This window comes from Canis lupus, chromosome 8 (assembly GCF_003254725.2).
Source record: "Canis lupus dingo isolate Sandy chromosome 8, ASM325472v2, whole genome shotgun sequence".
Lineage (NCBI taxonomy): Eukaryota > Metazoa > Chordata > Mammalia > Carnivora > Canidae > Canis > Canis lupus.
In genome coordinates, this window is record NC_064250.1 from 33,640,386 (window position 1) to 33,665,963 (window position 25,578).

The window sequence follows — 25,578 nt, forward strand, 5'->3', positions numbered from 1 at the left end:
CAAGGCACAAATATAAGCAATTAGTTTCACCTCTTCTCCCTCTCCTCCTACCTGGGAGAAGGAAATGTGGCAGACATGAAGGGCATCTTAAGCAGATGATAAAGATACGAAACATAAAAATATTAGGAGCTAGAAACATTTTCCCCATCACAGGGAAAGAAACCAAGACAAAGATGGTAACCTCTGCCCTCTTCTTCTTTTTCCACTTCTGCCTCCAGGCCCAGAGGTAGACTTTTGACTGGAGAAATGAGGGACAAAGCAGTCAAGTTAAGGGATAAAGAGGAGACTCGGATTCTTTCTTTACTTCTTCCAGCCTTCTTCAGGAACAACCTTGAAGGTAGAAAAACTTTGAGGACTGGATGTGATATATCTGAGAAGAGCCCTTCCTCTAGAAAGCTCAGTGCAGTTGGTTCAGGGTGGAGCTTTACTTCATACACACTAGCTATTAAAATTATGAAGCATTTCCATATCACTTGGTATAAATCCATTATTTCAAGCTGTTACTCTAAGTCCTCTCAGTGCCATCTTCTTCCAGCCTCAACTCCCTCACCAGCTTCCCATCATCCCAAGGAAAGGGGGGCCCACTGATGTCTGGCACAGTCGGAGGTCTCCTGTGATTGGCTAGTGTAGTGCTCATGCCATCTTAAGTATTATTTTTTAAGATTTTATTTTTAGGGGCACCTAGGTGGCTCAGTCTGTTAAGCATCTGCCTTCAGCTAGGGTCATGATCCTGCAGGATTGAGCCCTGTGTGAGGGAGGGGTGTCTCTGCTCAGCGGGGAGTCTCCTTCTCCCTCTCCCTCTGCCTCTCAGGCATGTGTGCTCGCTTGCTTGCTCTGTCTCTCAAATAAATAAATAAAATATATTTTTAAAGATTTTATTTTTAAGTAATCTCTACATCCAATGTGGGGCTCGAACACACAACCTTGAGACCAAGAGTCACATGCTCTATCGACTGAGCAGCCAGGTGCCCCCATTCTAAGTATTTTTAACAGCATCCCTGGTTGAAGCAGAACAGTGGCATAATTAAGGAAGGGATATGAGATAGACCTTCTCCCCCAAAAAGCTGATGACTCTTCAGGCCAACGAGTACACAGGTGGTACTTTTTCACAAAGTGGCTCTCCCTAATAGTAGACTCTGTCTGCCTTTGAGCCTGTGCCTTGCAGAAGGAAAGAGAACTTCCTGCCTAGATTGCCTGGAGATTCTTGGCCCCTCTAGGATAAAAGAGCAAACATGTGTTCTAGAATCTAAGTGCTTAGACATATGCCTTTAGCTTTTTTTTTTTTTTTAAGATTTTATTTATTTATTTATTCACGAGAAACACAGAGAGGAGAGAGAGAGAGAGGCAGAGACACAGGCAGAAGGAGAATCAGGCTCCACGCAGGGAGCCCGATACAGGACTCAATCCCGGGTCTCCAGGATCACGCCCTGGGCTGAAGGTGGCGCTAAACCGCTGAGCCACCCAGGCTGCCCATGTCTTTAGCTTTAAATCAAGACAGTAATAGTTCTGATATCCTAGACTTGTTGGGAGGATTAAATGAGATAATATGGAAAATACTTAGCACAGTGTCCTTAACACCCATTACATGGTCAATAAAAATGTTTCAGGTGAAACATAGTGCAGATTCAGTTGATGAGGTATTGATTTTCAGGTATAAAAGAAGGTATTTCCTGAGTTGATGGCTAATGGATTTTTTTCCCTGGAGGAACTTGCTGAGAGCAGATGCAAACCGATTGATATCCCTTTCTTCAAATTTCAAGTTTATGATGAAAAGAATAATTTTCTGGGGATAGATTTTAGAGTGGTAGTTTTGGCATAATTCTGTAGCATTTTCTTTTTTTAAAAGATTTTATTTATTTATTCATGAGAGACATAACACAGAGAGAGAGGCAGAGACATAGGCAGAGTAGGCAGAGGGAGAAGCAGGCTCCATGCAGGAAGCCCAATGTGGGACTCCATCCCAGGACTCCGGGATCACACCCTGAGCCAAAGGCAGACGCTCAACTGCTGAGACACCCAGGCGTCCCAGAAACGTTCTTAAATAGTCAGAAAACATTTTTAATTGCTGAGATTATTCTGTTGTTTAACTGATTTATTAGCATTTTATGAAAATTCACTTAACTAGAACCAATTACATTGCTTACATCGCTGAAAATAGGTTTGGACTGTAACAGTGTCTGGAGTATTACAGACATTCAATATATTTACCTTATTTAGGGATCTCAAAACACTTCATAGTTATGGAGGTGTATCTCTGCTCCAATTTCCTTATTCATTAACTGAGACACAAACTCCTAGAGACTACAAAGCCCACAAGGGAACCCATGCCTCTGGATTTGTAGTCCCAGGCTCTTCCTCTCCTGCAGAGGGCTGTCTTCAGTGGCATTATCCTGTTTCAGGGGGAGAGAACATATTTAATGGCTTCATCAAAAATTTGGCTTTACAGCTAAGCATCATAATCTACTTTGATGCCTCCTCTGTGCCCTGGGCTCATGTTCTTTTATCTGACTTGAACACTTGTCTCACCTTTCTTTGGCTGGCTAAGGATGCTTATTCATCTTCAGGACTCACCTTCACCATCACCTCAAGGAAACTGTCCTGACAGCCTAGGCTGGGCTGAGTGCCCTTCTTCAAGCGCCCAATCACACCGGGGCACACCTCTGGCATAGCACTCGGATTCAGAATAGCCATGTTTCAGGTGCCCAGGTTCTTTTTTTTCTTTTTTTTTTTTTTTAGATTTTATTCATTTATTTAGTCATGAGAGACACAGAGAGAGAGAGGCAGAGACACAGGCAGAGAGAGAAGCAGGCTCCATGCAGGAAGCCTGACGTGGGACTCAATCGCGGGTCTCCAGGATCACGCCCTGAGCCAAAGGCAGATACTCAACCACTGAGCCACCCAGGCATCCCAAGTGCCCAGGTTCTAAGCCTGCCACACACATCCCACTTTGCCTCTATCACTTTCCAGGCCATATCTTCCCCAATGTATATACCCCAAACATATTCCCCCTACTAATCCATATCACTCCCCAGCTGTAGTCACCCCAGCCTGAATCCCTCCCTGTCTGAATACACCCTAGCTTGCATCTTTCCCCGTCAGACTGTATCTTCCTGCATATGTCCCTCCAGCCTATATCCCCCTGTGAAAAGAAGAACTCTAAGATAGTACCAAAGATTCTTGGCCCCCTGATATGCAAACACCTTCTCCCAGATATTCAATCAAACCCTAATTTGAGTGCTTCTGTAAAGTGATTTTGCAAATGTAATTAAGACACCCAAATCTCTTTACTTTAAAATCAGGCAGGCCCCATCTAATCACATGAGTCCTTTAAATCTGGGTCAAAAAGTTAAGTCCAGGAAGTCAGCAACATAAAGCATGACTGGGCAGATGGAGGGGGCCATGTGTCAAGGAACTAGGGTGCTCTCTAGTTGCTGAGAGTGCCCCTGCCAACAGCTAGCAAGAAAAGGGGGGTCTCAGTTCTACAACCACAAAGAATTGTATTTTCCCAACAATTATGGAAGCCAAAAGAGAAGACGAGCCTCCAGAAAAGGACACAGCCCAGCTGACATCTTGATTTTAGCCTTCTGATAGCCTGAGTGGAGAACACAGCCACTCTGAGCCTGGACTTCTGACCTACAGAACTGGGAACTAATGAACGGGTATTGTATTAAGCCACTAAATTTGTGATAATATGTTACACAGCACTAGAAAACTAACACAACCTCACCCAGCCTGTGCCCTCCCAATGCATATCCATCAGTCTATCTTCCCCCCAACACGGAATTTCCCTAGCTGTAGCTGTTCTGCAACCTTAGCCAATCACCTCCACCAGTGGGGACCTCTGACCTGCATTCCTCCCGCTTATAACTCATTCCCCAGCATGAATGCCCTCCACAAACACACAGCCTGTCACATACAACCCTCTATCAATCCAGTCACACACACACACTCACAAGTGCGCATGCACACCAGTAACACCATCCCTTTGTGCACTAGTCAAATTCAGTCTGCATTACTAGATGGAAACTTTGTCTCCTGTCCAAGACCAGTGAGCAGGACTGGGCATCCCCAAAGGAAAATGGTAGTCCCCCCTCCTTTGCCCCCTTGAGCCTCAAGCCAATCATGAGCAACCCATCCATCCTACTTCGTAGGCCCTGAGTGCTGCACTAGCTTCTCCGGTGTTCTAGAATCAGGGGGCTGCTCCAGGTGGCCAAAGACACTCCATTGCCAAAGGAAATGAACTCGGCCTACAATCCACTGGCCAAAATCCTCTCAACTCTGCCCTCTGTAAGGATCCAAAAATCTCTTTCCACCAGGAGCATTGCAGACATTCCCCCATGCTCCCCCTTTTCCCACCTCTATTCCAGGGCCAAGCATTGTTTTCTCTCCTTCTGGGCTTTTTTCAACCCACACTGTCCTACAACTTACATTTGCAAGATGATGCTTTTCTCTGTCAGGTATTCCTCCATAGTATATCTTTGTACCCAACCAGAACAACTTAGGTAGTTGGGATGAATGGCCTAAGTAGCCAACACTTAACTTCAAAAAAGCAAACATTAGGTTAAAAAGCTAGAATATCTGCATAAAAGGATAAATAACTTTATATGTAACAACCCTATGAGATACAGTTATCGCCCTTATTTCACAAATGAGGAAATCGAAGTTCAGAGAAGTAAGTTGTCAAAGGGCACACAGCAAGCAAACAGCAGAGTTGGGATACCAGCTCAGGTACTCTGGTTCCAGAGACCATCCTCTCGTCCAGTCTGCTGAACACTTGGGAGGTTTCAGGATCACTGCACTAAGTAGAGTTTTATGTGATTTATGTGACAAAGGAGAAAGAAAGAAAGCAGAGAGAACTGTGTGCTAATGTGATGCGGAAATTTTCCACAAAGTGGGTCTTGAGCTAGGACAACAGGAACATAAGGACTCAGGGTTACAAGAGTGGGGCATTCAGTTTGGGGGAATGGAATGAACCGCATAGGAGTGAGAGTGTGCATGTTCTGACACCATAACTTGTAGGGGAGAGTCATGGGAAATAAGGCAATCAGTGGAGACCAGATCGTGACTGCTGTGAATGCTGAGCCAAGGAAGTTGGCCTTACTTTCAAGGTAAGAGAGAAGCATTCTGAGCAAGTGGTTAGAGAAAGGGAAAGAGCAGCTGAATATGGTAACTGCCTGGACTTGGGAGATAAAAAGAAGAATTTAAAAAAATTATTCCCAGTTTTAGTGCTTAGGTATCCAAAATGATTTGAGTTTCCGTAATAGAAACTGACTAAATTATGTTTGGAACTGAAATTTGCCTCCTCAAATAGTGACATATAGGTCTTTCAATTCTGCTGGAATGGAAATTGCATTTGCCCTCTCCATAAAGTGATCTGGGAAAATTTTGTATGGGGCTAAACAAATGTGAAGAGTTAAAAGGATCATCAGAATTCATTCCCTATAGAAAATTTCAAAAAGTTCAGCTATGCTTTGGGCATTTTGGCAATGAGGCAGTTACCTTCAGGGTACCCCCTAAATAGGACAACTGAGGAATTCAATTTGGGGTTTCTTTCTTGCTCTATATGTATTTGAGGAGCTGAGAAGTGGGTTTCTGTTGACAATGAGATCAGGTCTAATTTGCCGGTCAATAGTTATAGACTTTAAGTTATCACTGTATACTTCCTAGCCTTTTTTTTAGTTACTTCAGTGCTTTTAGGAGTTTAGTGACTATGAATATGCCACATAAAATACATACTTTTAATTTTTTCAGCCACTGAGGGAATTAGCAATAAACAAGACCATAAAGTGCATAGGAAAAATAATTCATGCTGGTACTGGAACACGCTGTAAATACTCAAGAAACCAGGAGAGGTGACTGGTGCCCTCCAACACCACCTGCCATGGTAGAGGGAGCTGAGAGAGAAAGAGAGCAGTGGAAATCTGAAACCTCCTGTGCTATTCCCACTCGTATCCCCACCCCCCCCAACCCCCAGTGGTCCACACCTGCATGGTAAAACCAGTGCAGTTTACTTCCTAGTCTTGCCATCTGCCAGCTGCATTCCATTTGGGCAAGTTACCTTACCTCTCTGTGCCATATATACTCTAATCTCCGCCACCCCGCCTAGAAGAAGTTAAAATGATATATTACATTAAATACCACTTACCAAGTAGCTACTGCAGCATTCAAAACATTGAAGAGGGAACGCCTGGGTGGCTCAGCGGTTCATCATCTGCCTTCAGCCTGGAGTGTGATCCTGGAGTCCCGGGATCGAGTCCCACATCAGGCTCTCTGCATGGAGCCTGCTTCTCCCTCTGCCTATGTCTCTGCCTCTCTCTCTGTCTCTCTCATGAATAAATAAATAAAATCTTTAAAGCAAAACAAAAAAACATTGAAGAGGCACATAACCATTAGTTCTCTTTCCCTTCTCCTTAGTGGGCCGCAGGAAACAGTGGAGGTAATGGGATATTCCAACGGGAATCTGCAGGACAGGGGAATCACGTGAGGTCAAGTCCTGGAAAAGAGGCTGAGGCTGGGCGCCAGTGCACTTGAAGATGCACCTCCACAGCTGGACTGCAGCTTGTTGGGCTAGACCTGTGGGATGGAAATTCACGGAGAGGTAAATGGAGTCAGAAGTGAGGACCTAAGAATGGCACCAAAGAGATCAGGTGGAGAAGAAAGGGAATTTAAATGGGAAGCATGCAAATTGGAGGGATTGGGAATGGGGAGAGATTGAGGAATAGACTGAAGTTTACAAAGGGCTGAAGGTGAGTGCTTTCAATAATTAAAAAAATTAAATTTAACTTTAAAAAAACTGAGCCAAGTCAGGAAAACCTTTGTCCTCAGACCAAGATTCAGGGACAGTCTCCCCTGACAAAACTAGTGACAAAAGGACAGGGGTTTGGTGACAAAACAAAAACCCAATTATCAAAACTGGGATAGAAAATGGGAGCAAGGTTGGAACTGGGCGACAAGATCAAATCCGGAGAAACAGCTGAGCCCCGGTGCTGAGTCACTGTGACCTGGTGCTGAGTCAGCAGAATACTGACCCTCTGATTGGCCCCCAGGGCAGGGTGCAAACGGAAGTCTTGAGCCCTTGCTGTGAGCCCAGCAGGAATCTAACCTTGGCTTTAAAAGGGCAAAGATCTGATGGAATCTTGCAGTCAGGGGCTCTCCAGGCAGTAGCAGAAGCCAAATTCTTTGCAGTTTTTGCCTCATACTCACCTCCCGGAGCCTATTAATATCAGTGTCCCTGCCCAACTTCAGACTGAAGGAATGAGCATCTCTGTGGGTAAGGACAAAGCATCGAATTCTGGCCAATCTGAGGCAGACTGAAATTGAAAACCCAGAGGTTTAGATTCCAAGCTTTATAAAGACCTTCTTCCTCATCTTGGTTCTGAATTTATATTCTTGTCTCTCCCCTTACTCTCTCTGAAAGTAACTAGCCTCTAATAACAATATGGGGCTCAGAATGAGGTGGGTTCACATAGTTTCTTTTCTGCTGTGATAATATATATATATAAAATAAAATATGCCATTTTAATCATTTTAAGTATAAAACCAATGGTGTTAATTGTTGTGCAACCATTACCACTGTTTTTTTTTTTTTTTTCCTTTTTTTCACTCCTAACAGAAACTCTATAAGCATTATAAGCAATAACTCCTTGTTCTCCCTCCCCCCAGTCCCAGGTAACCTTTAAGGTACTTTCTGCCTCTATGAATTTGCCTATTCTAGATACTTTATGCAAGTGGAATCATACAGTATCTGTCCTTTTGTGACTGGCTTCCTTCACTTAGCATGTTTTCAAGGTTCATCCATGTTGCAGCATGTATCAATTTAATTTTTTTATGGCTAAAATCAATTTCCATTGTATGTATATATCATATTTTGTTTAACCACTCATCTCATTTAAAAAAAAATATTTATTTATTTTAGAGAGAGTGAATGAATGGGGAGGAGCTGAGGGTGAAGGAGAAGCAGGCAATCCCACTGAGTCCAACATGGGCTCAATCTGGGACTGTAGGATCATGACTTGAGCTGAAGGCAGATGCTTAACGGACTGAACCACCCAGGCACCCCTACCCATTCATCTCTTGATAGACACATGGGTAATTTCCGCCTTTTGGCTATAGGGAATAATGCTGTAATAAACAGTAACATGTAAGTATTCGTGTAAATCACTTTTCACTTCTTTTGAGTATATACCTACAAGTGGAATTTCTGGGTCTGCGTTTACCTTTTCAAGGAACTGCCGAAATGTTTTTCACAGAGGATGCAACATTTTATATTCCCACTAACAATACATGATGGGTCCAGTTTTTCCAAATCCTCAACAATACTTTTTATTTTCCAGTTTTTTAAATTATTACCATTGTAATAAGCATGGAGTAGCATCTCACTGTAGTTTTGATTTGCATTTCCTTAATGATTGATGCTGTTGACAATTTTTCACATGCTTACTGACCATTTGTGAACTTTCTTTGGAGAAATGCCTATTCAATCCTTTGCCCAATATTATTTTTTTAAGATTTTATTTACTTATTTGAGAGAAAGAAAGTGAGAGAAAAAGAGCATGAGAGGGGGGAGGGTTAAAGGGATAAGCAGACTCCCTGCTGAGCAGGAAGCCTGATGCAGGGCTCCATTCAGGGACTCCAGGATCATGACCTGAGCAGAAGCTTTACCACTTAATTGCTGACCCACCCAGGTGCTCCCAATTTTATTTTTTAAGTAATCTCTACACCCAACATGGGGCTTGAACTCACAACCCTGAAATCAAGAGTCACACACCCCACTGACTGAGCCAGCCAGAGGCCATCCTTTGTCCAATTTTATATTAGGTTGTCCATTTTGTTAAGTTTTAGGAGTTCCGTGTATTATCTAGATATTAAACTCTCATTAGGTGATTTGCAAATATTTTCTCTCATTCTTTAGGTTATCTTTTCATTTTCTTGATAATGTCTTTTGATGCATGAAAGTTTTTAATTTTGATGAAGTCCAATTTATCTGATTTGTTGTTGTTGCTTGTGCTTTTGGTGTTATATTAAGAATCCATTGCCAAATCCAAGGTCATGAAGATTCACCTCTATGTATTCTTCTAACATTTTTATGGGTTTTGCCTTAATATTTAGTTTGTTCACCTATAGTGAGTTAATTTTTGTATATGGTGTGAAGTAGGATGGTCAAACCTCATTCTTCCACATGTAGAAATCCACTTGTCCCAGAACCATTTGCAGAAGAATCTATTCTTTCCCCATTGAATAGAATTGGCACTTTTGTCATAAATCTATTGGCAGGCACAACTGTGTGGCTCAGTCAGTTGAGCTTTTAGACTTGAAATTTTGCCTCAGGTCATGATCTCAGGGTCATGAGATCAAGCCCCATGTTAGGCTCCGTACTTAGTAGAGTCTGCTTATGATTCTATCTCACTCTGTCCTTCCCCTTCCTCTCTCTCTCTCTCTCTCAAATAAATAATTAAATAATTAAAATCTGAGGGGATCCCTGGGTGGCTCAGCGGTTTAGCGCTTGCCTTTGGACCAGGGCGCGATCCTGGAGTCCCGGGATCCAGTCCCGTGTCGGCTTCCGGCATGGAGCCTGCCTCTCCCTCTGCCTGTGACTCTGCCTCTCTCTCTCTCTCTCTCTCTATTATAAATAAATAAATAAATCTTTAAAAAAATTAAAATCTGACAATTACTTTAAAAAATCAATTGGCATATTACATTTATGGGTACAGAGTTTCAATTTGTGACATCAAAAAAAATTTTTTTTTTTTTTTTTTATGATAGTCACACAGAGAGAAGAGAGAGGCAGAGACACAGGCAGAGGGAGAAGCAGGCTTCATGCACCGGGAGCCCGACGCGGGACTCGATCCCGGGTCTCGAGGATCACGCCCTGGGCCAAAGGCAGGCGCCAAACCGCTGCGCCACCCAGGGATCCCCACTGCGCCACCCAGGGATCCCCAAAAGAGTTCTGAACATGGATGGTGGTGGTGGTTGCACAATGTGAATGACTTAATGTCACTGAACTAACTGTACACTTAAAAATAGTTAAGATGACACGTTTCACTACAATTTAAAAAAATCAATTGGCCATACATAAATGGGTTTTATTTCCAAGCAATCATTTCTATCTCATTGGTCTATATATCTGTCCTTTTAAGGTTTTATTTATTTATTCATGAGAGACACAGAGAGAGAGAGAAAGAGAGAGACAGAGACACAGGCAGAGGGAGAAGCAGGCTCCATGCAGGGAGCCCGAAGCAGGACTCAGTGCGGGTCTCCAGGATCAGGCCCTGGGCTGAAGGCGGAGCTAAACCGCTGAGCCTCCTGGGCTCCCCTAAAAAAATATATTTTATTTATTTATTCATGAGAGACCCAGAGAGAGGCAGAGACATAGGCAGAGGTAGAAACAAGCTCTCTGTGGAGAGCCTAATGCAGGACTCCATTCCAGGATCCCCAGATCATGCCCTGAGCCAAAAGGCAGACACTCAACCACTAGGCCACGCAGGTGCCCCTATATATCTATCCTTATGCAATTATAACACTATTTTGATTATTATAGCTTTATAATAAGTTTTGAAATCAGGAATACTCCAACCTTGTTCTTTTTCAGATTTGTTTTGGCTATTCAGGGCCTCTTGCAATTCCATATGGATATGGGGACTATTTTTTCCATTTCTGCAAAAAAACAAACAAACAAAAAAGCACTGTTGAAATTTTGATGAGATTGTGTTGAATCTGTAGTTAGCTTTGGGTAGTATTGCCATCTTAATATTAAGTCTTTCAATACATGAATACAGAATGTCTTTGCATTTATTTAGGTGCTCTTTCTGTCAGCAATGTTATTTGTAGTTTTCTGTTCATGGAAGTGCTTATATTAGAACACTTTTTTCCCTTTCTTCAATATGACACACTTTAGGTCAGATAAGAAAAAGAATGCAATGTACAAGAAGGCAATTAGTATTTCATTCATTTTCTTGGTACCCATCCATGAGAAGAAAAGACTTATAGATGACATAGAATCAAACCAGCATTTGTTGAAGATGCTTTTTGTTCTGAGTTCTAGCCCAGGTGCTGGAGGGCCCCTGATTTCCATTGACCTTAAAACAGTATAACTAGCAGATAGAAATCTAAACTGTGATGGTATAATGAGAAACTTTTGTGCAGAAAGGCTAAGGGCACACAAACAAAGCAAAGCACAATAGCGGTTGGGTTGGTAAAATGTCAAATAGGAGGTTTTGATGGTATAACTATAGAGTTGGATTTTGCCAGTCAGAAAGGGGAAGGGGGAGAAGGACAGGTGTGTGTTTGGGATGGAGGGGGGAGAGTGAAGATAAGGTAGAAGTGCCTTTATCAACTCTGGTTAGTCAACCAGCTCATTCATTTGGACAATTGTACAAAAAATTTAAGGCACATATCTGTCGATATACTTTTGAAAAATAGGATAGATTTAAAAAGTAATACTCATGGGACAATGAGAGAAATAGAATAAAGGCTATGAAGTGGATAATAGTACATTTTATCAATGTTAATTTCCTGATTTTGATACATGCCCTATGGTTATAAAGGAGAATGTCCTTAGGAAACACTCACTGAAGTATTTAAGGGAAAGGGAGCATCATGAGTGCAACTTACTTTCAAATGGTTCAGAAAAAATAGTATATATGTATACACACAGAGAGAATCATAAAGAAAACTTAATGTTAAAATGCTAATAATTGGAGAATCTGAGCGAAGAAAAGTTTTTGTACTATTGCAACTTCCTTACAAGTTTGGAATTCAAAACAAACAAACAAAAAGTAATGTTGCTTCTCTACAATACAAACTGGCTCCTGAAAAAAATATGTTTACATCCAGAAAAGTATCTGAAAGGACACCCTACTACTTACCAGTACCTACTTCTTCCAAGGAATAGACTGGGTGAAGGAAAGAAGGATTTAAATTTTCTTTGTGCATTTCTGCATTGTTTGAATATTTTATTTAAAGCACATATTAATTTTGTAATTAAAAATAAAAATATGGGGCAGCTTGGGTGGCTCAGCGGTTTAGCGCCACCTTCAGCCCAGGGCATGATCCTGGAAACCCAGGATCGAGTCCCACATCAGGTTCCCTGCATGGACCCTGCTTCTCCCTCTGCCTGTGTCTCTGCCCCTCTCTTTCTCTTTTTCTCATGAATTAATAAATAAAATCTTAAAAAAAAATAATGTAAAAATGAAAATACAAAAGACATTAAAATGAAAAAACCTGGGGGTGATAATTAACAATAGAAGAGCACCTCTTTATTGTATAATAATAGAGAAGAAATGGTAAGAAAAGACATTTTTTAAATAAAGGAAAATACATATTTTACATATGTACATAACAATCAACAAACATGTCAACATATAAACAATTGTTGACACTTAATGAGAATGACTTTTTTGTGAGTCTTTGAGAAGCTTTTTCTTTTTTTCCTTCCAGGAACTGAGAACTTAAATCTCACCACATTGCTCTCCCAGTCCAGTGCTGCAATAGTAAGGAAAATCACAGAAACTCTTTTAATAATTTAAGAAAAAAGCTCCCATCTTCACCTTAATTACTGCCTACATTTTGCTGAAGCTAAGGTTGTTTTTGTCCAGAATGACTTCTGTAGGCTAACACACACAAAAAATTACAGTTTGTTGTAGTTTCCCAAGCCTACCCGCATGATCAAACTAAATTAAGCACTTATTAAATTCATGCACTTAAAAAAAGAGAAAAAAAGAAGTTCCATTTACTATGTGTGTGGATGAAAAAGGAAATATAAAAATGATGTCAATCAACCAATTTCCTGCCCCAAGTCCCAGAATAGAAGATCACCAAGTCATGCTTTCCCTAGGGTTATACGTGGCTTAAAATCGAAGTGGTATGGATGAAGCATCCTAAAAACCAAGTCATGGATTTGCCCCATCTTTCCAGTTTGGGAGAGGGCCAGAGGAGTTGGGTAAAATTTTAGGACCTCAGGCAGCCCGGGTGGCTCAGCGGTTTGGTGCAGCCTTCAGCCCAGGGTGTAGTCCTGGAGACCCAGGATCGAGTCCCACTCCCTATATGGAGCATGCTTCTCCCTCTGCCTGTGTCTCTGCCTCTCTCTCTTTCTCTCTCTCTCTCTCTCTCCTGTGTCTCTGCCTCTCTCTCTGATGAATAAATAAATAAAATCTTAAAAAAAAAAGATTTTTTTTAAACCTTTAAAAAAATTTTTAAAAAATAGGTTCAGCATATAAACTCTGGACACACATATGACTTGGGTTTCTTTTTCTTCCTTAATACAAAAAGAAAAAAACCTATAGAAGAAAATCCCCAATCACAGAATGAAATCTACTTTGCTTTATAAAAAGTGTATCTCAAATTTTAATGCTCACCAATATACCTCTTAAGATATACACTATACAGTTTGGCATGCATCTATTTATTCAAAAATTATTTATTCTGTATTAGAATGATGTTGAATAAAACATATTCTTTGCCTTTAAGAACAGTAAGCTTAATAAACATTCTTTAAAATTTTAAAACAGAAAACAATAAGAAATCACCTATATATTTATATATATATGTATATATATATATTACCTTAACAATTAGATAATACATTCTTTGAGGCAAGTTTGCTCAATAGAAAACAAAAAATAATAGAAATTACTCTCAAAGAATTGTATTGGTGACAATAAAGTCAACTTACATCAAATTAATTGTATTATTTATCTAACCATTTATATTTTGTTCTCTCCTGAGATCACTTTATTTTAACAGCATTTAATTTGCATTAAGATATATTCTGGGGACACCTGGGTGGCTCAGTGGTTGAGTGTCTGCCTTTAGCCCGGGGTGTGATCCTGGAGTCTGGGATCGAGTCCCATATCGGGCTCCCTGCATGGAGCCTGCTTTTCTCTCTGCCGATGTCTCTCTCTGCCGATGTCCCTCTTTTTCTCTCTGTGTCTCATGAATAAATAAATAAAATATTTTAAAAAAAAGATCTATTCTGAACCAGGGGATCCCTGGGTGGCTCAGCAGTTTAGCGCCTGTCTTAGGCCCAGGGCATGATCCTGGAGTCCTGGGATTGAGTCCCATGTGGGGCGCCCTGCAGGAACCTTCTCCCTCTGCCTGTGTCTCTGCCTCTCTCTCTCTGTGTGTGTCTCTCATGAAAAAATAAATAAAATCTTAAAAAACAAAAAAAAAAGATGGTTTTTGAACCAGAATAAACACTGGGAAAAGAATGTCTTCATTGAAATATCGCAAAGCAATAGGAACAAGTTCTGAGAAATTACAGCAAAAGGAAGCCCATGTGTTTATTTTCCTCTAGTTAGATCTTGACTGAGATCTAGAAGTAACATTTTTAAGAATCCTAACTATATGAGATGAACAACTAAATTTTTTTAAAAGCTGGATCTCTGTATTCTTTCTTGCCAAAAATATATCTCAGGTAGATCAGAAATTTAAACATAAATATATGACACCAGGGCAGCCCGGGTGGCTCAGCGGTTGAGCGCCTGCCTTCAGTCCAGGGCCTGATCCTGGAGACCCGGGATCGAGTCCCACGTCGGGCTCCCTGCATGGGGCCTGCTTCTCCCTCTGCCTGTGTCTCTGCCTCTCTCTCATGAATAAATAAATAAAATCTTTAAAAATATATATATATGACACTATAAATGTACCAGAAAAAAAGGTAAAATTTTTTATAGTCTTGCATCTTAGAAGTGTTTTCTAAATATGACAGCTATTTCAGAAGCCATAAATAAATGATAAAATATTTCCTATAAAAAATTTAAATTCTAAAGGGTAAACATTATTCTAAATAGAGTTGAAAGAAGAACAAGGAAGAATATGCCCAACAAATATGACATAAAAGACTTATTTAATAAATGAAGAACTGTTATAAAAATAAAAGCAGATGAAATCAAGGAGGGACTGGAAGATGGGGAGTCTATTTCCATTGCTTGCCCTCTAGTCTTTGATAAGGACAACTGACTTTTTCTACAACCTTAGGTAAAGCAGTGTGCAATCACTATTTCAAAGCAAGGCCCTTAGCTTTATTTAATCTTTCCAACAAAGTTGCTTATCTTAAGCTTTTCCTATACAGGAATTCCGGTGTTGCCACTAATAAAAAGGCTATCAACTCTATGGAATAATGGACAAAGAATATAAGCAATCTAAAATAACCCCATGTAAAGGTATTTAGCCCCACTTATAGTTACAGAAAGTTACACTAAAATAATAACACAATAACTTTTCCAGCTATCAAATGAGCAAAGAACAGAATGATTGACGATACCCTGTGCTTGAGGAAGTGAAGAAATGAGTACTCTAATTTACTGTTGGTGGGAATGTAAATCAAGTACAAATTTGGGAGCTGCATTATAGGTAAAGAATATATACATATATTTATATTCTTTGACCTAGCAGTTCCACTTCTAAGAATTGATCCTATAGATACATTTGCCCAAGTACCAAAGATTATATGTATTTTTTTCAAGGATGTTCACTGTAGCTTTGGATAATAGTAGAAAACTAAAAATAACCTAGGTTTACCAAAAGGATTCTGTTAAAAAAAAAAAATCCATGGAACATTGTTAAAACTATAGCTACTAAAGAGAGGCGAGAGTATATATACAGACTTAGATATCCAAAGTATTTTAAGTGAAAAAATACTTTTAGGAACAATGATCACATTTGTGTAAAACACTGTGTGTGTGGTGGGGGGAGAAGGCACATTTTAATTGATATACTTTTATACAATATGAATGTTTCACCACAAGAACTTAATAAAAAGTGTTTTTATCCTATGTACTTAAAATGCTTGAATATTATTTAAAACTACAAAACAGGGATCCCTGGGTGGCGCAGCGGTTTGGCGCCTGCCTTTGACCCAGGGCACGATCCTGGAGACCCGGGATCGAATCCCACGTGGGGCTCCCGGTGCATGGAGCCTGCTTCTCCCTCTGCCTGTGTCTCTGCCTCTCACTCTCTCTCTCTCTGTGACTATCATAAATAAATAAAAATTTATAAAAAAAAAAAACTACAAAACATGTTTGAAGTTTTCCAAAAAAATTAAATTATACTTGGAGGAAGAAACGTTGTTTTTTATGTCAAAGGAAAAGATCTGCCAACTTTAGTTTGACACTTTTTCATGTCCTGTTTACCAAACTAGAAACAAACACTGAATCATAATTAACTGATATAATTGGAAAGAAGTGCTACCCCAGGATGTCACCACTGCACAGTGGTGTACATTGATGGGAAAGTGCAAAAGAAGACTGCAGCCAGGAAGAAGTGGGTAGCATTTTAAGAAAGAAGAAAGAAGAAAGAAAGAAAGAAAGAAAGAAAGAAAGAAAGAAAGAAAGAAAGAAAGAAAGAAAGAAAGAAAGAAAGAAAGAAGAAAGAAGGAAGGAAGGAAGGAAGGAAGGAAGGAAGGAAGGAAGGAAGGAAGGGAAAGAAAGAAAGAGAAAGAAAGAAAGAAGAAAGAAAGAAGAAAGAAAGAAAGAAAGAAAGAAAGGAAGGAAGGAAAGAAGGAAGACAAAGAAAGAAAGAAAGAAAGAAAGAAAGAGAGAGAGAGAGAGAGAGAGAGAGAAAGAAAGAAAGAAAGAAAGAAAGAAAGAAAGAAAGAAAGAAAGAAAGGAAGGACGGAAGGAAGGAAGGAAGGAAGGAAGAAGTAGCATTCATCAACATAAAACCCATTGAAATAACCCACTTCTTTTTTTAAATATATTTATTTATTTATCTTTAAGTAATCTCTACATCCAACGTGGGGCTCAAACTTAGAATCCTAGAGATCAAGAGTTTTATGCTCCACCAACTAAGTCAGCCAGGCACCCCTGAAATGACCCATTTCTTGTTAGTTTTCTTACTGATTTCGTTTTCTCATATGCAAGAGGAAGTAATAATCCCCAAATCAAAGTAATTATGTCTGGGAAATCTGAAACTATATGCTGTCTGTTTTTTATAAGCAATAAAGTCACATTAAAGTTCAGAACAAATAAACAATCAAGGGAACTTGCTCTCTTTGAGTTTACTAGGTTAAACCTTCATGCAATTTTCATCTCTGTAGACATTTTATGTACTACACAGTAGTCCATTAGAGCAACAAGTCTGGACCTCTCCTCTGAAAATAAGTTGGCTTGGCTTGTCGATCTTTTAAAAATGAAGGGAAAAAATTACAGTCTCTATTTTATTCATTCATTATATCCTTCCTTCCTTCATTATCCTATGCATCATTGATTGATTTTTTTTTTTTTTAAATCCATCTAGTGAATACTTTGTATGTTCAGCTCTGGGAATACAAAGTTAAAACACCATCCTCAGATGCAAAGATTTTGCAATCCAAAGGTAGTTAAGCAAGAAAAAGACAATGTAATACTTTGATACTAACCAAAGACTAAACGAGCCCAAAGAAGGGGTACCTAGTATAACTTGGAAGGCCAAGGAAGAATCCCTGGCAAAGGGACTGTCTGAACTAAATCCTGAAGGATGAAGGCAGTCCAGAGAGGGAGCAGTGTACAAAGTCATAGCAGTGAATGGAAAAAACACAACACATTTAGGGAACTGCTCATAGTTCAGTATGGTTGGCATAGTTCTAAGTTAGGAATGGTGGAATGACAAAGCCAGGGAAAGATGAGCAGGGATCAAGTACTAAGGGATTTTGTCTGCCATACAAACTAATCTGGAATTCATCCTAATGATTATGGGTTTTAAGCAAGAAGATATGATCAGAGTTGGGGTTTAGAAAAATCTCCTGGGCAGCAGTGTGAGGAAATAAAACTAAGTAGGAAATGTGAAGGGACAGAACAATATTTAAGGCAGGAAAATTAGTAAAGAAGCAGTTCCAATAACATAGAAAAGAAATGATGAGAACATATCAAACATAAAAACATGATGGTTTTTAGAGAACATATCAAATGGCAGATGAGGACACTGGGCCTTTGGTTGGGCCCTGAGGCCCTGGGAAGGACTCCAGAGTAGGTGGCTGGGGCAGTTTACAGAAGGCTTTGGCAGTGATGACCAGGCCCTTGGAAGCTTAAGACAGCCTGGTAGTTGGTATTCAAGCTGCTCAAGATGTGGAGGTTACATCCCTGGAGGAGATTTCTTTTCCTTGTCCACCAAGGAGTCTGCGACATTTTTAATTTTTTGATTTTATGCATGTTGTAGTATGTATCAGTACTTTATTCCTTTTTAAAAAATATTTTATTTATTTATTTATTCATGAGAGACACAGAGAGAGAGGCAGAGACATAGGCATAGGGAGAAGCAGGCTCCCCGAGGGAGGAGCCCCATGTGGGGTTTGATCCCCCAGACCCAAGGACCAGGCCCTGAGCCAAAACCAGACACTCAACCACTGAGCTACCCAGGCATCCCAGTACTTTATTCCTTTTTATTGCTGAGTATACTCCGTTGTATCACAGTACCACACTTTGCTTATCTACTCACCAGTTGATGGATATATGTCACTTAGCTTTTGTTGGTTTGGTTTTAACTTTTTAAAAAATGTAAGTATAGGTGACATGTCACTTGGCCTTTACTTCCACTTTTGCCTCTGAATGACACAGCATAATAAACTGACACTTTTCTCTCTGTGCTATCAATATGCCTATTGACAACTTCGGACAGTCTGGTGTATCATTTCCTCTAGGGGTGTGAAGCTAGGCTTTGCCAATTTTTTTTGGTGGAGGATTAAGTGATTTCTTGGTGATTGGTGAGAATAAAGACATTATAATTAGACCCACTCACTAGATCAGTGCATCATAAATATTTCCAAGCCATATACAACTTTGACAGGACATATACCTGCCACATGCCACAAAAAATGTACTCACACAACCCCAAGTTGTTGCCACTACAAAACAACAGTGCCACAAAACAGTAACAATGACAATGATGACCACCACAATAAACCTCCCAGTAAATAATGAGAAGAATGATGCTACTTTAGGGTCACCCAATGAGAAAAATTACATCAAAGTATCAAATGCCAAAATGAGAATAAAAATGTTATCCTGATGTAAATACTATCTGTATGCACTGATGCCTATGGACAATAAACAACCCTCTCAGTACATACTTTGAGAACTGTATGTATACCCTCAATGGTGTACTTGAAGGTAAGAACTATCATAAAATGAATATATGTCCCAAGATGTGATTTAATTTTGTATTTTTTGGGGTTTTTTTTTATTTTACTTTTTAATATGCAAAAGTAGATAAAGCAATGTTAAAAAGAAACCCAAATAGCCATTACACAGGCCCCAAAACCATCAACCCATGGCCTGTCCGCCCCACCCATAAATTAAATCTGCCCTTCTTCATATTATTTTGTAGCAAATCTCAGGCATCATATAATTTTACCCATAAATATTTAATCACACAAGTCCACAAGAGAATTCTTTTGTTAATAGCATAACCACAATACCACGATCACATCTCAAATATTTTAACAATAATTGCTTCATATACAATTTCCAGTTATTGTTTCTGTTGTTTGAACTTATAACTTCAAGCAATAAGCCCAGATGGCAAAATAAGCTCTGTCAGATAAGGACCTGGATAAGAGAAGCTCTGCGCGTGTCCTGATAGAACACACATGGTAGTGTTTCTTCTCTTTGCCAAGTGATCCTGTTGGGCTGGGGTTTAAGGAACTGAAGGGAATGCAAAAATAAGCTCATGAAAACGTATGCCATATGGACGTTAAAGGATTACTCTCCCCCTTTGGTTATGAAATGACTAACTATTTTCAGCTAAAATGTGTGGGATCTTTTTCAAAAAACGGAGTATCTTTCCCTCACCGAGCATATTGATTAGAGACATAATCTAGACTGTCTGGGAATAGTTTCTCTGTAGCTGAACAAATCACACCCCTCAATGCACTGTTTAATTTTAGATGCATCTTGTCACATTTATTTAAATGTTTTGGCTCTGGATTTTTTTCCCTTTAGGCATGCCTGATGTCCACATTTATAATTTAGCTGTCATCTTTCTCAAAGGCAGTGTGGGGCAATAGAAAAAGCAATTCTAGGTTTTGTCACATACAAGTTGAATGAACGTATACAAGTTACTTAACCTCTCTGAGCAAGAATTATTTTTCATTTGTTGACTAATGAGGATTTGTGAGGATCAAATGAGATAACGGATTTAGCACTGTGCCTGCATACAGTAGATAATCAAAAAATCATAGCTATTGTTAATAAAAGAGGATTTTTCTATAATAAAAATGTATAATTTATCAAAAGTTCCCCCCAAATAGCTCTTTAATCAGCATTATTAATTCTTACTGATGCCTAAACAAAACCATAATGCTATTATGCATGATCAGTTACTTAAGGAATAATGTTCCTTTCATCCCTGCCTTGAATGTAAACAAGTACTTAGAGTAACATAACTGTAACAAATAGACACTGTTAAGTCATTCTATTGTAAACCAATTTTTAAAAAATCAGGTCTATGTGCAATCATTTCTGTGTATTTTATATTCTCAGAATAAAATATCAAACTTTTCTGTTGGAAACTAACAGGAAAAAATGAGAAAAAAAAAACAAGAAAAGTTTCATTCTCTCATTTTAGCAACAATACAAAAAACTCCAAGTCATTAGGCTCTTTCCAACCCTAACACTGACTTGAGGTAAAAAATATGAGGAAACCAGAAAACTTCTATTTCTGTTCTTCCATGTGTAGGTTAGGCATGAGATAATTTATAGTAGAATATTAATAAAATAGGATGCTAGTTCAGCAAACAAATATATGCCCAATGTATGGTCATTAAAACCTTTATTATGGGATGCCTGGGTGGCTCAGTGGTTGAGCGTCTGCCTTCGGTTCAGGTTGTGATCCCGGGATCCAGGACCGAGTCCCGCATCGGGCTCCCTGCGAGGAGCCTGCTTCTCCCTTTGCCTGTGTCTCTGCTTCTCTCTCTCAGTCTATGTCTCTCATGAATAAATAAATAAATCTTTTTTAAAAAAACCTTTATTAAATATTTTAGTCAATTTTCTCTGCCTTTACAAGTTTAAATATTCTGTGAGAATGGATTCTGTAATTGATAGATCCTGCCATACCTCATAGTTAGCAATAAATTTTCATTATGTAGCTCTACAAAAATGAAGAGTGCGATAAATCAACTCAAATATGCCCTGACCTTACGACAGTTCCTGGTAGTATTCTCTAGTGAATTACTTCTCTTTCCCAAAAGGGGACACACCACCATAGTTCCAGCTCATTGTGAACTCTGCTTCATTTTTTGAAGCTTTATTACAATGTGTCATGAGCATTCATGAAACATGGCATGAAATATTCACTGAGAGATCAGCTCCAAAAGCACCACTGTGGTCAATCATGCAAGATGGATAGCTACGTACAAAATCTAAAGCCATTTCACATTTGCCTTGCCAACTGGCTACAAGGTGAGTTGGGAGCTGTTTAGGTGGTCATCTTTCCACGCCATTGTCATCCATTCAAAAAACTACCAAAGTTGGGACGACTGGGTGGCTCAGTCAGTTAACTGTCCAACTCTTGATTTTGTCTCAGATCATGATCTCAGGGTCGTGGAATCAAGCTCTGCACTCAGCATAGTCTGCTCGAGATTCTCTCTCCCACACCCTCTGCACTCCCACCCTCTCTCTCTCTTTCCCCCCTAAACAAACAAACAACGCCCACCCCCCACCAAACTACCAGAGCCTTCTCCATACTCAGTGTTAACTAGATACTGCTCTGCAAAATCCCTGCTCTCAGAAAGAAGGCGCAGTAAATAAGGGACTTTTAGTAATAAGTGTTAGTTACTTATTATTAATTCAGAACCTACTATAGCCAGATGATCTGTTAGGTACTAGGGACACAACAGCAATCTAAACAAACAAAAATATTTTAATGTGCTATAATGTGCACAGAATGCCATGGAGGCCCAGATAAAGAAGATCTAGACAGACTGAGAAACCAGGGGTCAGGGAAAGCTTTGCAGAGTAGGTGATACTTCAGCAAAGTTTGGAAAGACAAAGACCAAAGATGCTAGATAAGAAAGGCATTCTAGGCACAATATGGGAAGGGTGAAGCAGCAAGATATGTTTGGAAAACTTCTGGTAGGTAGTTGGATATAGTTTGATATAGCTTCTGCTTTATCCGAAAACTGCAGAACATCATTGAAAGATTGCAAGCAAAGAGTGTTATGATTGTATTTGCATTTTAGAGTGCTTGCTCCGCCTGCAGTACAGACAACTGTGGAGAGGACAGAGACCAATTAAGCAGATATTGTTATAATCCTGATTGCAAAATAGGAATGGAATAGATAAAGTTTATACTATATTATAAAACTTTGCAACTGATTAGGATAGGAAAAGATTGAATGAGGGGCTAGGCAACCTCTAAATCTCTAGCTATAAAGGCAACAACTGGAGTCACTGGTTCTAATGAAAACTTCATCAATCACACTGAAGAGTTGTTTTTTTTTTTAAAGATTTTATTTATTTATTCATGAGAGACGGGGGGGCGGGGGTAGAGACACAGGCAGAGGGAGAAGCAGGCTCCATGCAGGGAGCCCCATGCAAGACTTGATTCCAGGTCTCCAGGATCAAGCCCTGGGCTGAAGGCAGCGCTAAACTACTGAGCCACCTGGGTTGCCCTACACTGAAGAGTTTTTACAGTGCATTCAAGAAACCTAAGATTAGGTCACCTTCCCAGCCACTCTGGACCCAACATTGGTCTCTTAAGTTAAAGAAAGTGAGTTATTCCTGAACTAGGTAATTGTTAGCTTTGATGAGGATTTTGATGACTAAGAGTGAATGGTTTATCAATGTGGATTCAAGAGCTAGTTATTATCTCCATTTTGCTGACATAACCTGCAGAAGTAATTGAAAAATAAAGGTACCTTATGACAGCTGCAATTCTTTTTTTTTTTTTTTTAAGATTTTATTTATTTATTTGACAGAGAGAGCACATGATGGGGGAGTGGCAAGCAGAGGAAGAAGCAGGCTCCCCACTGAGGAGAGAAACTGACATGGGGCTCTGGGGTTCGATCCCAGGACCCTAGATCATGACCTGAGCCGAAGGCAGATGCTTAACTGACTGAGCCACCCAGGCACCCCCAACAGCTGTAATTCTGATTAAGTCTTGTACATTAGAAAAACCTAATTCGGAGGCACTAATATAATTAGAACTATAAAGCCCTTCTGACCATGTAACTTCAGTTGATTATATCAGACATTAAATATTTTTCTAACATAGTGTCTGAAAAAAAGAGCTCTAAATTATGATCAATGCCTTATTACATTTTTATTGTTAGTAAACATAAACTTTTGTCTTCTCCCACATGGGGAACATTTTAAAGGTAATTTACTGCATGTATATTATTATTTCTTAATTAACAGTCATCATTTTTCTCATGGACTCACAATACCTTGTAAATTGGTTTCTCACCACCAATCTCAATCCCCTCCATTTCACCCTGGTCTGTCCCACTTTAAAAGAAGTGAACACAGGAGCACCAGGGTGGCTCTGTCAGCTGAGCGTCCCACTCATGATTTCAGCTCAGGTCATGATCCAAGGTCCTAAGATCTAGTCCTGCATTGAGCTCCCAGCTCATATAGAAAAAAAAGAAGTGAACACAAATTGATCAAACTGAACACAAATTTGGTATCGTCTTTCCCTTGCTTAACATATTTTGAATGGTGACTAATAATTACAGCATAAAGTCCAAACTCCCCAGCATATCAGTAAGGGGCTTAATGACTTGGACCCACCACTTCTTTCCAGTTGAAAGCGACCCCTCTAGCCTTACCAAATTTCTTATAAACTCTTGCCACATGCAGTTGTCTCGACCTGGAATGCCCCTTCTGTCGCTCAACTGGAAAACTGCCACTGGGTTTCTAGATAGGTCATGTGTTGTGTTCCACCTTCCTTGTAAAAATTTCAGGTTAACCCCCAGTCTCTGCCTTTAAAGTACCATGTTCATCCAAGCATTAGCCTTTATCAACAGTTTTAAAAGTTTGTCTGTAAATGTGACTATAAGCTCCTGAAGCTAGTAATTTTGTTTTATATTTGTACTTCCAGTGCCTAACAAAGCACAGCCTGAATTCAAGAATGGATGAATGGATACCTCCCTGAAGCAGCTGCAAATATTCTGTTGGCAATTGATTGGTTCCCTTCCTCTGTTCTCCTTTAATACTTTCTCTATATTTCCAGAATAGTACTTACCACTTTATATGTCCATCTCCCTGGTATAGTCTGTGAGTAGAGACCATTATTTCCTTTTCTTATAGTTTCTGAATCTGACATATAATATGCCCTCAATAAATAAAGGAATGAAAAACTTGAAAGTATGCTTCTCAAACTTGTGGGTGGCACTATATCTAATATGTTTAATGCCAGACTTTTGATTAAAAAAGACCTGGATTTTTGTTTTTAATGATATGGAAACACTGGAAAGATGGACCAAAACTAGCCAAATTAAAGCTAATAGAAAGAGGTATAAAGCTCCACATTTCGGTATACGTTAGGTTTTCATTTCCAAGGTGAGAGAGAACTGAATCAATTGTATGATGTGACCGAAAATAAAATACAGAAACTCACTGTTAGAAACTAATCAGTCACAGTAGCTGGAGCAAGAGAGTTGAGCCTTGTCATACTATGAACTTTTCATACATATATTGGATGTTGTATAATGTATGGGCCACATTAACAAAATAGAAAAATTCCAGAAGTGGGTAAATAGACTCATAAGTGGCCTGAAAACTATGAAACGAAGAACAGTTAGAAGAATAGGAATGCCTGGTTTGGGAAAAAAGAAGCAGGGAGAGCAGAGGAGACAATGTAGTGTTAGCTCAAAGGATGAAGATCCCAGTTCAACCTACTTTTGATTATTAGTGCCTGTACACTGAGGCCCGCGTTTAATGGAGTTACCTGAGATCAGCTGGCTAATAGAGCTAGGACTTAACTCTGGTCCATTATACCAAGCTGCTGGAAGAGTTGGACTCTCCCTCCCTTCTTCTCTCCCTCTCTTCATCCCTCCCTCTCTTCCTTTATTCTTTTCTTTCTGTCTTTCTTTTTAAAGACTTACATTTGTTTATTTTGAGAGGGGGACTGTAGAGGGAGAGGGAGAGGGAGAAGGAGAGAGAGTCTTAAGTGGACGCCACACTGAGCATGGAGCCTGAGGCAGGACTTGATCTCATGACTCTGAGATCATGACCTGAGGTGAAACCAAGAGTCAGACGTTTAACCAACTGTGCCACTTAGGCACCCCAAGTTGGGCTTCTTTAAAATGATTATCCTTGGGATCCCTGGGTGGCTCAGCGGTTTAGCGCCGCCTTCGGCCCGGGGAGTGATCCTGGAGGCCTGGGATCGAGTCCCGCGTCGGGTTCCCTGCATGGAGCCTGCTTCTCTCTCTCTCCCTCTGTGTCTCTCATGAATGAATAAATAAAATTAAACAACAACCACCCCCCCCAAAAAAAAGCCCCACCTTGTGAAGTAGAAGTTAACAGATAAGAAAATGGACAAGAAGTATTAGAAACTTGACAGAAGGTGGTTGAAGAAAACAGAATTTGAACCCGAGTGAAGGGTTCATCTACTCTCACCCTGTTAAGCAAAATGCTTCATCCTTTCCCACTCTGCCTTCCTTGTCACAATTCC

The 25,578-nt window shown here is 39.8% G+C and overlaps 1 protein-coding gene and 1 long non-coding RNA gene across 5 annotated transcripts in view; one reads left to right on the forward strand and one right to left on the reverse strand.

Moving 5' to 3' along the window:
• ARMH4 (armadillo like helical domain containing 4) overlaps positions 1–25,578 on the reverse strand; it is a 171,657-nt gene that overhangs the window by 145,335 nt on the left and 744 nt on the right. For 2 of the 4 annotated variants that reach the window (XM_049113218.1, XM_049113217.1), the window contains exons 2-3: positions 10,574–10,653; positions 2,209–2,390 (exon numbers count right to left, since the gene is read on the reverse strand). The gene's annotated coding sequence lies outside the window, so the exon portion shown is untranslated. Of the gene's footprint in view, positions 1–2,208; positions 2,391–6,145; positions 6,574–7,203; positions 7,311–10,573; positions 10,654–25,578 lie in introns of those variants that run through there. The other 2 variants (XM_049113216.1, XM_035719918.2) reach the window with 2 other exon arrangements.
• LOC125755576 (uncharacterized) lies at positions 7,131–24,262 on the forward strand. Its single transcript, XR_007412365.1, has 2 exons — positions 7,131–7,270; positions 24,004–24,262. It is a non-coding gene; the product is annotated as an uncharacterized LOC125755576 (long non-coding RNA).